This window comes from Diabrotica undecimpunctata, chromosome 6, assembly GCF_040954645.1.
Source record: "Diabrotica undecimpunctata isolate CICGRU chromosome 6, icDiaUnde3, whole genome shotgun sequence".
In the NCBI taxonomy this organism is placed as follows: Eukaryota; Metazoa; Arthropoda; class Insecta; order Coleoptera; family Chrysomelidae; genus Diabrotica; species Diabrotica undecimpunctata.
The window spans coordinates 107,780,707-107,795,188 of NC_092808.1; the positions used below are offsets into that span (position 1 = coordinate 107,780,707).

General features: G+C 31.8%; 1 protein-coding gene and 1 long non-coding RNA gene across 4 annotated transcripts in view; both read left to right on the forward strand.

The window, feature by feature from the left end:
* Window positions 1-14,482, forward strand: part of js (jiangshi) — a 200,977-nt gene that overhangs the window by 77,971 nt on the left and 108,524 nt on the right. The gene's annotated exons all lie outside the window — the stretch shown is intronic.
* Window positions 8,986-13,911, forward strand: LOC140443705 (uncharacterized). Of its 2 annotated transcripts, none has more exons than XR_011951253.1 (3): window positions 8,986-9,578; window positions 9,890-10,195; window positions 10,322-10,632. It is a non-coding gene; the product is annotated as an uncharacterized lncRNA (long non-coding RNA). The 2 variants fall into 2 exon arrangements; XR_011951254.1 differs by lacking the exon at window positions 8,986-9,578 and adding an exon at window positions 13,829-13,911 and having other exon boundaries at window positions 9,622-10,195; window positions 10,322-10,517.

Genomic DNA, 14,482 nt, shown 5'->3' on the forward strand with positions numbered 1-14,482 from the left:
TTATTTTTTATTTAAAAATCAACACAAAAGAGTTACCTTGATTTCACCAAAATTTCTTTAAAATTTCTGGGATTAGGAACTGGACTTATACTGTCTGCCACACGAACAAATTCATCTCCAAACTGCGACAAATGAGGCTGGATGTTATCACATTATCAGAACTGACACATTACTTTAAGTATAAATCACTTTTTTCAACAAATTTGCCGGCTTTTTAACGCCAACACTTGGAGCGTCTTGACTGTTCAAAGATTCTTCCCAACCTTATTTTAACTTCATATAAAACTTAACACTGCTACTACAGTACACATTTTCCCATGATAGAGGACAATAAAACACAAAACATTATAAATTTGAAGAAAAATTTGGACTAACACTGAAACCAACTGCCCCTGGCAGCAGTCTCAGCGAGAGTGATGTAATTCTTTTTAAAATTCATTTGCCCAACTCGGTAAAAACCAAACGTATAAACGGGAATATTTATTTAACCCGCAATATCCTAAAGTGGCTCTCGAGTTTGGTTAATTTCTATGGAAAAAATCACTCGATATCTTCTGTGGCAAATTTTTTTGTTTCTTTTGCTCATTTTGCAATTATGTCGTAAAGCTTAAATCTGTTTTGCATTTCATGTTGACTTTCTAGTTTGACATAATATTTATGCGACTACAGTGTCTACTATCATATAGCAAAAATGCTCCTTAAATTACATTGAATTTTAGATTTGTTAAAATGTTTTTATTGTAGATACAATAAGGATTTTATTGTATTGTCAATGAATCTTCATCTCATCAAAGTGCAGCATTTTTCTCAATAAAGTTATAGCTCGTCAAAAAAGCATTTCACTAATTTTGAGTAACTATAGAGTTAGTTTATCAAGACGCTTCTGAGATTTGCATGTTTCTTTATAAATATTTGTCACATTTTAAGAATTTTATCTTCTTTGTTTATATAATTTAGTATTTTTACTGGGAATAAGTTACAATTTTACTTTAAAAATAATAAATTCAATTAACAAGTCACAAGAAAATAGCTTCAGAAAAATATTTACAGTTTATGTGCTCTTTATATTTTTTTATTTAATCCCACGTCGTTATTTAATGTTAAGTTATACAAATATATAATTACTGCCTGACATAAAAATAGACTGTAAGAGAATATAATAGTATAGTAAATTACTAATAATACTAAGCTACACTGTACGGCAAAAAAAGTGGTCACCCTATAAATTTCCGAAAATAAAAATTCATTGAAAGTTTTATGTACTGTTTCATATTGAGTCTCAATTTAAATATTTATTGCGATCATGTATGCTTATTTTTGACAGTTTTAACGTTTATATTATTGTTTTCGGTACTCGCTGTTTATCTTCTAAGTTGAAAACATTTAATTAAACAGTAATATAGTTTTTCAAATGTCGATTTCGACTAAGTAAATAATATGGTGTTCTCTACAGTAGATGTTGCTCGAATTAATGCATTGTTACAAGACGGAAGAAGTCAAGTTTATGTATCCGAAAGAGAACTACAGTACGGAGAGCTTTCCATCGCTTTATAGAGACTGGTACATACTCACGTCGGCCTAGTTTCGGTCTTAGAAGAGTTACTTTACAAAGAGATCATTTCATTGTGATGGAACTTTTAGGAAATCGCCATTCCACTGCAATTGCTGCAAGAAACCGTCTATAGTCGGACAATTTTCATTTAAAGGTGACTAATCTACAAATTGAACTAAACGGTAGCGGCAACCATGTAAAATGTCAGCAGTAAATTCTTACCGGGGTCATTTTTATTGTGTATGCTTCGTCCATGTAAATAAGTCAAAAAGTAAGATAATTCCCATACAATTTGCACCCGTAACAATATAAATTCGTTCGATTCACTAGTGTATAGTGAAACAAGTTCATTGAATAGTTTGAAATATCGGTAAACTTATCAATATTTTGCTGGTCTATATATATTTACGTTCTTAAAAACAATGGGAATGAGAGAAATATGATATTTTAATTTATTCGTTTAACATATACAGGAGGTATACAGGAGGTTTGAAATGTGAATGTAAGTGAGAGTACGGTTAGAAGATGCTTCAATGAAAGAGGACTAATGGCAAGAAGGCCGGCTATTGTTCTCGAATTACAACTGACACACTGTAGGAATCGATTATTTATTGTTTCTTGACAACATCAACACTGGGATATACAGTATTGGAGCCAAATTCTCTTTACTGATGAATCGCTGTTCTGTTTGAAGTCTGGCGATGGTCGAGAGAGGGTTTGGAGACGGAGAGATGAAAGATATGCCCAAGCTTGTATGTCTCAGAGAATAAAGCTTGACGGTGGTGGTGTCATGGTTTGGGATTGAATCTCATTTAAAGCTCAAACTGAACTTATTTTCATCAATGGCCCCCTGAATGCTCACCGACATATAAAGAATTTTTTGGCAGAAGCAGTAGTTCTATTTGGTTCATTTATTGGAGACAATTTCGTCTTTATCCATGATAATGCACGGCCGCATACTGCATGAATCATGACAAAATACTTGGGGAAGTAGGAATTAATTCTCTAGAATGGCCAGCCTGCCCCACCGATCTAAATATCATCGAACATCTTTGGGATGAACTTCATCGTAAGGTTAGAAGTTAACCAGGCTAGCCAGAAAGTCATGCAGAATTTCAAAATATGCTTCGTGAAGAATATAAACGTATTCCTCAAGGTTTTATTAAAAATTTGTTCCTTTCCTTTCCAAATCGTATGCAAATAATTATTGATGTTTAAGAGCATAATACTCGATATTAGACAGTTATGTTTAAGTTCACTCGTAAATTTTATTGTTTGTAATTCGTTCCGATATTACACTATTTTCTTTTGTAGCCTTCTAATTAAATAAATTATGCTAAGAAATCAAGCAGTAATGACCATTGTTTGTTATAAAAATGAAAGATGTTGAGTATCATCATCATCATCATTTTGACTTTACAACCCTGTGTGCGTTCTAGCCTCCCCAAGAATTTTTTTCCAGTCGTCCCTATCCATCGCCTTCCTCCGCCAAGCACGTATTTCCATATTTCTCATATCTTAATCTATGTTATCTAGGAATCTTGTTCTGGGTCTCCCTCTTTTTCTTTGACCAATAGGTCTATCAAGGAGCGTTTTTCTAGCTGGGTCGGTTTGCTCCATCCGCATTACATGGCCTATCCACCTCAGACATCCTAGCTTAATGTGTTTTACGATATCTGGTTCCTAGTATATTCTATAGGGTTCGAAGTTGTATCGTCTTCTCCAAACACCATTTTCATTTACCCCTCCATTCCAGATTCACCTTAGTATTTTTCTTTCGAAAAAGATGTTGAGTGTACAATATAAAACAGTGCATAAAACTTTTATAATTTTTATTTTCGGAAATTTATAGGGTGGCCACTTTTTTGCCGGTCAGTGTATTTAGTAAATAAACTCTTCAAATATTGCAATCAGTTTACATTAATTATTTTTTACTATAGAGGTAATTACAAAACGTCAGTAATGAGTACTTCTTAGATATTTCCATTATGGAATACGTTGTATTTATTGGTCAATTCAACTCCTACAAGCACGTCAAAATATCTTACAAGATATGTACTTATATTATTGATCTTTGCTCTTGTGAACGGTCATGTCAGGACCGTAATTATTAGTAACATAGAAATATTGGCAATTCCTATCTGTTTGTATAATTTTTGTATTACGTCATGTATGTCTAGACCATTATGATAATTTACAGAATTATAATTAAATAATTTATAGAAGTACAAGTTTAAACTAGGTTTTTAACATCTATAAATAATGTGCTATAATATTTACCATAGTGAATTATGATAATTTACCAAATATTTGAACGATGGATGATATTATCATAATGTAGTATTTAAGTAAGTAAAATCGAAATAATTTTTATAATATAATTAAGAATCTTCGTTTGATATTGTGTTGAGGATATAATTAAAAGAATGCTTTGTATACTTTAGTTTCTTACTGAATAGTTTATAATACACTCAAGTGTTTACGTTCAGACCCTAGACCCTAAAGCAGTGGTCGCCAACCTCTTCAATGTGTTGAGCTACTTTGTTAATTTTGGAATAAACAGCGAGCTACCCACACGGAAGCCACGTAACGCAACGTAAATGAAATAATCCACAGTTAATCTATCATTATATGTATTTATTTTACTGTTTAACTGGTAATACATAATACATAGGTATTAATAATAGACTAATAACAAAAGAACTAATATTACTAGTACATACTTGTTCATAGCTACATTCCTACCTATCAAACGAAGGTATTTGAAAAAAAAAACACAAACTTTTATCCAGCCACAACGGCATGTCACGTATGATTTAAAAATAGTTAATAATAACAACAAAAAAGTAACGCACTATCATAAACATAAACATTGAAAAATAAAAAAGCATGTTGAATGAGACGGCTGACACTCAGACTCATCGATATTTTTTTTAATGTTTGCAGTATAATTTGATGCAGACATTCGAATACAATTATCCAAATGTTCATCTGTAAGTCGATTGCGATATTTGTTCTTAACCCTTAACTGGTATGGTGATTTAAAATTACACTTAAAGTATGGCGGGGTCAGATTTGACCCTGTGCCTTTTTTTGCATGCAGCAAATAGAAAACAGAAAAATTTTCATTCAGATCGAATATAAATCCTTTTTATTATAAATAATAATGTTTACATATACTTTTTAATAATATCTGGCCTACTTCTGGCTAAACTTATAAAAATTAACATGGCTTTTCTTATCTGTAAAAAAAAATAGAGAAAAAATTAAAAATAATTTTAAACGGAATTGTTTTAATCAAAACAAACCTAAACCTAGGGAAAAATACTTAAAAACATGAAAAAACATAATAAACAAAAATTCTGACAACTACATTTTGCGCAGTATTTTATTGTTCGGAGCAATTTGTACACATGTTGGACGTTTTGCAATGGTCTTTGCAAATATGCCTGCTACACTCGTCACATACAATTGGATGTTTGTTGTCACTGTAAGGGCATAAGAAGCATCTGGCACGCTTAGGTTGTCGACGTTGAGGGTTATCTATGCTTCGTGGGGCCTCATCTGGGATATTGCTGATTCGCCTTATGGTTACCTTCAATTCCCGAGGAATGTTTTTCATTTGACTTCTTCGAACTAAGTGTTCGTTGATCATTTCTCTCCCTAAATCAATAAGGAAACGGTTACGAACCATCTCATTATTTGGATTAGCAGCATTATAAATTATGCCTGCATTTGCGGCGGAGATGTCCATCATTCGGTACCACAAAGTTAGAGGCCAACGCCGAGTACGTCTTCCTACTTTGTAATTGGCACAAATTTGGTCCAGTACATCAACGCCAACTTTCGTTAGGTTATAAAAGGAGATGATGTCTGGTAATTTCTTTGCTCCTTCTTCGACCATGTTATTATGGTGCATTGTAGACATCATGCAAACTGAGCGATTTCTTTTTGGAACGTATGACGCAATTGTTATATCCTTAGTAAATCCAAAAAGCGAGGAAAGTGGTTCACGTTGCTTACTAGCTAGGAACTCTTTAGGTAACTCCCTTTTATTCCGTCTAATAGTACCTACGTATGTCAAGTTTTGGCGTTGCAATTCTTCAACCAGCTCTAGTGACGTGAACCAATTGTCCCCTGTAATATTACGGTTCGAATTTGCTATTGGTTCAATCAAAGTTAGCACAGTTTGGGTTGGAATAGATAGCTTCTTTGGATTTGCCCTATTTTCATCTTTGCCCGTATATACAAAAGCATTGATCAAATAATGTGTACGAGCGTCACACAAACACAATATTTTTAGTCCGTATTTCACAGGCTTGCTTTTTATAAACATACGGAACCTACACTTTCCCCGAAATCCAACCAACATTTCGTCCACGGTTACGTATTCCCCACAAGAATAGTTTATCTTACAGTTTCCAATAAATCTGTAAAACAAATTTGAAATTGCAGCAAGTTTATCTCCGTCTTCAATACGTTGTCGTCTAGTGGCTGGATTGTCAAATCTTAAGGCTGTTAGCAGGAAACTGAATCTCTTTAGAGTCATTGTTGCACGAAAAATGTCACGACCTGTTCCATCTGTTGCAAAAAGCGAATTTATGTCCTCGTGACTCGACTTGAACACTCCAGCTAGATAGAGAAGACCGAGAAATGCTCGCATTTCTACTTCATCGACATGATTAATAAACTGACATGACAAGGCCTGATCGCCATAGGTTGCCTGCAGTTCAGTTATTTTCTCATTCGTTCTTGCGATAACTTCATTTATAATGTATCCATCGAGAAAAAAACTGAGCGCCTGCAAGGGTGTAGTTGGCTTATTGGTCCGACATGGTCCCGAAAGGCCAGGAATATGCGACACTATGTTGGTGACGCGAGTACGGCTAGACGCAGGTGGCGTTTTCGCCCACTTTTTTCTATTTTTTCCGTAGAAATAGCCACTTTCATCCCCAACAATTTCACTTTCAACAGATAAGCTAACTTCTTCGACAGAGTGCCTATCACTGCCATCAACAGCTTCATCTTCACTCTCACTATCAGCATTGTAGTCACTATCCGTATCGTGATCACTAACAATCGTCTCTGCATCGGAAAGGTCGTTGTCGGTATCCCATAAAGTTTCAGCAATATGTTCAATTTCCTTTTGTGTCAAAGGCGCCCTTTTGTCACGCACGTTCGACATATTATACTTCGATCACAACTCTAAATTGAAAGAACAAACAAAATTGTATTTTTTTCTGGAAAAATAACAGTATTGTGCTTCTTACCCGAAAACGAGAAATTATCCTTTAACGGTATGGCAGGGTCAAATCTGACCCAATTCACAATATTCACGTGGAGCCACTAATTGCTTGCGGGCGACTGATAGCGGAACTGAAGCAGTTGCACGCCTTGAAAGAATACCTCAAATGGTATGTTGCCATATCGCCTAGTTTTTCCGAAAATTACAAAAGAATTTCCAATAGGGTCAAATTTGACCCTGCCATACCAGTTAAGGGTTAATAAACTTCATATTGGAAAAAGAAGATTCACACAAATATGTTTAACTGAATAATGCTTTCACTTTCAAGGCAACACGGCATAGAACTGAATATTTGTCTTTACTTACAATAGGCCAGATACATTCAGTACTTGAGACTAACGATTTTATGGCTAAATCATTTTGAAACTCAATGACTTCCATTTCTGTTGCAGCGATGTCTTCGCCAAAGATCTGCATAACACAAGCTGCAAACTGCTGGATATCAATTTCCGTAAAGGGTGAAACAACAAACTGCGCTACTAAAGCCATTTCATTGAAATCCTTAAAACGATTTTTGAAGTTACTCTTCAGGGTAGAAATTATTTATACATGATATTTGTTGTCATAGGGTTCTAATGGATTTTGAGATATTTTTTCTGAAAGAATAGGAAAATGCTTGGAATCGCTGTTAATTAGGTTTTGTTCCCAAAACTCCAGTTTTTTGATAAATGCTTTTATATCAGAAATCATTTCCGCTAGTTCTTTGTCTCTTGTCTAAAGCTGCAAATTAAGTTCGTTTAATTTCTCTGTAATGTCCACGAGAAAACCAAAATCTCTAAGCCAGATTGAATTTTCTAGTTCCGGAGTCGGTTCATCGCGTTGTTTGAAAAATTGAACTATGCCAGATAGGACATCATTAAAACGTTTCAGCACCCGTCCTCTACTTAACCATCGGACTTCAGATTGAAGGAGTAGGTCCCCGTATTGACAGTCAACTTCATCGGCCAAGGTTCTGAATAATCTTCTTTGTAACGCTTCAACTCTAATCTTGTTCACAATTTTTACCACCAGTTTTATAACGTTGTTTGGTTTCAGGAAATTTCCACATAATGAAAAAAGGTGAAAGAAATAATAAGTTAGACTTACTCACAATCAATTTAATTTAACTAATCGGACGACCGGTTTCGCTTTCTACAATATGCAAAGCATCTTCAGGTCACGATACAAAGTTAAAATGCTGAAAACAATAATCCCATATTAGGGTGTTGTCTAATAAAGATAAAAACATAGGTAGGTGATACAAATTATATAAATTACAGTAATTATGCCAATATTACATGTCTGTGGTTTTATAAATGAATAAAAATAATAATAATAAAATGTTTAAGCAGACAAGGTAAGACCCACAAATTGGTAACATCGTCTATTAAACTGTAATGAATCAATAAATAAATGAACAACTAAATAAACATTACTTACATGCCGGTACTCTATTAATTGATGGTTGAAAGAACATGGTTCAAACTATCTTGGATTGTTGATTGGAGAACTCAGGTTAACTATTGTAATTGTTTAACAGTAAACTGGGAAGTTCTTGAGGAGACAGATTTTATCCAATGAAGTAGAGATAAGTGGAATGTATTGTTTGTTTTATGAAAGTAATGTTCTATACCATTAATTTCTTTAAAGTTATTTAAGTTTATTCTGGAGATATATTTATGAAATATGTGTTATTTATTGAGATTTTATGTTTTGTTCTGGAAGGTGACAGTTGTAAGACAATGAATAGGAATGGATGTATAGATTGTGTGGGTGTGCAATTGTATAAACTTGAAGTTATCAAAATTTCTTTGATAAATTTGTTGCAATAACTGGCAAATTATTGTAAAGTCGAAAGATTTTTATGTTAAAATTAAATTAAGACACTTTTACACACACAGAAACACACAGAAAACACTTTAAAAAACGGGGGACGAAACAAACATTTAATTAAAAATAAAAGGAGAGGATTTCCAAAAGAACTACATTTCTTATTAGGAGACAATGAGTTTTTTATGTGCTGTATATCAGATTTTAGAGGTAAACTTGACAAATGTAGGTTAAAGTGTGACAGTTCTTCTTCTATTTTAAATGCTGTAAGTTAAGTTATCCAGTTTATGAAACAAGCTGATATTAATAAAATGATATTAATAAAATCTAAATTTTTTAATTTTAGATATCAAAGTTATTTGATGTGTTAATATTGGCATACTTTAACAAACTTTAAATAATTGATTTCAATGTAACAATATAAATAATTGTAATACTTATGCTATGATAACTAACTCAGCTAAGTCAAAGTTACAGAACAAACTTAAGTGATTATTTGTTAATTAAATTAAAATATGTACATTTGTATTGAAAATGTATAATGTATAACTAAATTACAAACTTTCTTTGAAAATAATTGTTGGTGTGAGTCATCTGTCATGGTGTGTATAAGTATTTTTAAATATTTTTAAATATTTATTCCAATTCTGATATGTTAATATGGAACTGAAAATAATAAGCAAATAAACCATTGTTGATAAAATTATTTATAAATTAAAGAAAATTAAAGAAATTGACTGAAAATTAAGTATTCAAAGGTTAGTTGGTAATTTTAATATCTGACAGTTGGGACCGGAAATTGGTTATACCAACAGGTAAAAGGTTCTCTATTTAAACCGGTGTAAAGTAAAATTATTCTTATTTCAATTTTCAATACCATGAAGAGGTATCATCACACCGACACGAACATTGGTGAGTTTGTACAATAATTTCTGTGACACTTTAACAATTTTAAATTTAAAAACAGTTTATAGTTAAAATATAATATTTCTATTAGAAAATGTAGATTTGCTAATTATTAGGATTAACAAAATTCTATTTAATTAATACTGCCAGTCTGAACGAATTTACCATGTTGTGTTGGGAATAATCAAACCACGTGTTAATTTGAAGTTAAATATTTTGTAAAATGAGTGTATGTCGCAACCGGATGGGGTGTAATAATAATTTTGGGTTAAATAAGTTGAGGTACCATACCAGTTCAATACTGATGTTTTATATAGTTTTAGGAAAATGTAGTTTAAAGTAATATGTTAATGAATCCAGTGAACAAAAAACTTAATCAATGGGGACCGTATTTTAAACTTTATGTAGAAATTCAAATAATCTGAGGAGTATATCAAATGTATTTGAATGTATATGGGATACTGGAATAAAAAGTTTGACCATGATGTTGAAGTTAATTCCAGAAAATGTGCATGAAGATAATGGATACTGTATGGAAAACCTCATATAGAAGAAGATATTGGGTAATCAATTATATAAGTATATGGATTTTGGTGTGGAAAGCAGAAATGGAGTGAGATCAGGTAAAATTATTAATATTAAGTTTATATCAGTACTGAGTATACTGGTGTGTACTCTAGTTCTAACTGTGCATTTAAAGTTTCAGCTGTGTGATTTTTCAGAGATTTTAATATTTCTAAATGTTCCAGGTTATTGAGTAATAAGCCTTTGTTGCAAGTATGGAGGATTGTGAAATCAGTTTGTGGATCAAAGTTATGGTTTTTATGTCGGATATGTTGGGAGAAGTGTGATTGACCCGATGTTGGCCGTTCTATATATCTAAGATGTTCTTTTAGTCTAATATTGAAGGATCTGAAGGTTCTACCAATATAGCATGCATTGCAGGTATGGCAGCTCAACTTATACACTCCGCTATACTCAAGTGAGTTACGTTTATCCTTGTTATTCAAGAAAGTCAATCCTAAATTAGAGGCAGTTTTAAAAGAGATGTTTATGTAGTCATCAAAGATGCATACTTGAATCTAACAAAATAATGAATAACAATCCTTTTACTAATTACATCAAGTTCTATTCGAGATACGTAGATGACACATTTATTGTATGGGGTGGTTCTCTTGATAATCTACACTCTTTCTTAGATTACCTTAATCAATTACACCACACCATAAAATTTACACTGGAGATTCAAGATGACTCAAATAGCTTAAATTTCTTAGATTTAACATTAACATTAAATAATAGCACGATTATCCTTGATATTTATAGAAAGCCAACGCATACTGGTACAGTTATACCAGCTGACTCACACCATCCTATTCAACACAAAATGGCAGCATTCTACAGTTACATTAATCGTTTAATATCGTTACCATTAACTTTAACATCATTCAATAAAGAATTAAAAATTATTCAACAAATAGCTATAAATAATGGTTATTCAATTAATCTAGTGAATAAAATTTTACATAAAAAGACTAATAGAATGTTAGAACACCAAGTATATACACAACATTCTAATGAAATGGTGGAACAAAAACCTTACAGATCTTTAACATACATAGGTGATCTTTCTTATAAAATAGCAAAAATCTTTGATGACTACATAAACATCTCTTTTAAAACTGCTTCTAATTTAGGATTGACTTTCTTGAATAACAAGGATAAACGTAACTCACTTGAGTATAGCGGAGTGTATAAGTTGAGCTGCCATACCTGCAATGCATGCTATATTGGTAGAACCTTCAGATCCTTCAATATTAGACTAAAAGAACATCTTAGATATATAGAACGGCCAACATCGGGTCAATCACACTTCTCCCAACATATCCGACATAAAAACCATAACTTTGATCCACAAACTGATTTCACAATCCTCCATACTTGCAACAAAGGCTTATTACTCAATAACCTGGAACATTTAGAAATATTAAAATCTCTGAAAAATCACACAGCTGAAACTTTAAATGCACAGTTAGAACTAGAGTACACACCAGTATACTCAGTACTGATATAAACTTAATATTAATAATTTTACCTGATCTCACTCCATTTCTGCTTTCCACACCAAAATCCATATACTTATATAATTGATTACCCAATATCTTCTTCTATATGAGGTTTTCCATACAGTATCCATTATCTTCATGCACATTTTCTGGAATTAACTTCAACATCATGGTCAAACTTTTTATTCCAGTATCCCATATACATTCAAATACATTTGATATACTCCTCAGATTATTTGAATTTCTACATAAAGTTTAAAATACGGTCCCCATTGATTAAGTTTTTTGTTCACTGGATTCATTAACATATTACTTTAAACTACATTTTCCTAAAACTATATAAAACATCAGTATTGAACTGGTATGGTACCTCAACTTATTTAACCCAAAATTATTATTACACCCCATCCGGTTGCGACATACACTCATTTTACAAAATATTTAACTTCAAATTAACACGTGGTTTGATTATTCCCAACACAACATGGTAAATTCGTTCAGACTGGCAGTATTAATTAAATAGAATTTTGTTAATCCTAATAATTAGCAAATCTACATTTTCTAATAGAAATATTATATTTTAACTATAAACTGTTTTTAAATTTAAAATTGTTAAAGTGTCACAGAAATTATTGTACAAACTCACCAATGTTCGTGTCGGTGTGATGATACCTCTTCATGGTATTGAAAATTGAAATAAGAATAATTTTACTTTACACCGGTTTAAATAGAGAACCTTTTACCTGTTGGTATAACCAATTTCCGGTCCCAACTGTCAGATATTAAAATTACCAACTAACCTTTGAATACTTAATTTTCAGTCAATTTCTTTAATTTTCTTTAATTTATAAATAATTTTATCAACAATGGTTTATTTGCTTATTATTTTCAGTTCCATATTAACATATCAGAATTGGAATAAATATTTAAAAATATTTAAAAATACTTATACACACCATGACAGATGACTCACACCAACAATTATTTTCAAAGAAAGTTTGTAATTTAGTTATACATTATACATTTTCAATACAAATGTACATATTTTAATTTAATTAACAAATAATCACTTAAGTTTGTTCTGTAACTTTGACTTAGCTGAGTTAGTTATCATAGCATAAGTATTACAATTATTTATATTGTTACATTGAAATCAATTATTTAAAGTTTGTTAAAGTATGCCAATATTAACACATCAAATAACTTTGATATCTAAAATTAAAAAATTTAGATTTTATTAATATCATTTTATTAATATCAGCTTGTTTCATAAACTGGATAACTTAACTTACAGCATTTAAAATAGAAGAAGAACTGTCACACTTTAACCTACATTTGTCAAGTTTACCTCTAAAATCTGATATACAGCACATAAAAAACTCATTGTCTCCTAATAAGAAATGTAGTTCTTTTGGAAATCCTCTCCTTTTATTTTTAATTAAATGTTTGTTTCGTCCCCCGTTTTTTAAAGTGTTTTCTGTGTGTTTCTGTGTGTGTAAAAGTGTCTTAATTTAATTTTAACATAAAAATCTTTCGACTTTACAATAATTTGCCAGTTATTGCAACAAATTTATCAAAGAAATTTTGATAACTTCAAGTTTATACAATTGCACACCCACACAATCTATACATCCATTCCTATTCATTGTCTTACAACTGTCACCTTCCAGAACAAAACATAAAATCTCAATAAATAACACATATTTCATAAATATATCTCCAGAATAAACTTAAATAACTTTAAAGAAATTAATGGTATAGAACATTACTTTCATAAAACAAACAATACATTCCACTTATCTCTACTTCATTGGATAAAATCTGTCTCCTCAAGAACTTCCCAGTTTACTGTTAAACAATTACAATAGTTAACCTGAGTTCTCCAATCAACAATCCAAGATAGTTTGAACCATGTTCTTTCAACCATCAATTAATAGAGTACCGGCATGTAAGTAATGTTTATTTAGTTGTTCATTTATTTATTGATTCATTACAGTTTAATAGACGATGTTACCAATTTGTGGGTCTTACCTTGTCTGCTTAAACATTTTATTATTATTATTTTTATTCATTTATAAAACCACAGACATGTAATATTGGCATAATTACTGTAATTTATATAATTTGTATCACCTACCTATGTTTTTATCTTTATTAGACAACACCCTAATATGGGATTATTGTTTTCAGCATTTTAACTTTGTATCGTGACCTGAAGATGCTTTGCATATTGTAGAAAGCGAAACCGGTCGTCCGATTAGTTAAATTAAATTGATTGTGAGTAAGTCTAACTTATTATTTCTTTCACCTTTTGAAATGGACTCACACAAGCAACACATTCATGATTCCACATAATGCTTGCTGATGGATAATGCAGTGGTAACAGAGAAATTGCGGAAAAGTTTTATCTTTACGACATAACGCCACCAGACCCTTATCACAACCCACCATAGCTGGAGCGCCATCGGTTGTCAAGCCTACCATTTTCGATATTGGAATTTTCTCGGAAGAAATAATATTTTTTAAATGAGAAAACAACTCCTGTCCAGTAGTATGTCCTTTCAGTGGAATGAACTTCAAAAGATCTTCTTTAATCGTAAAATCACTAAAAACCATCCTGACGAACACCACCATCTGGGCAGTGACAACGACATCTGTTGATTCATCCAGTTGAAGTGAAAAATAAACAAAGTTATCTAAGTCAGTTCTTAACTGTAAAAAAATATCATTGCTCATTACTTCTACACGTCTCATCACTGTATTAGCAGAAAGTTGCATGGATGTTATAGCTGAAACTATCTCGTCTATATTTCTAAAGTTGGCAAATAACGAATCAGCAGCTTC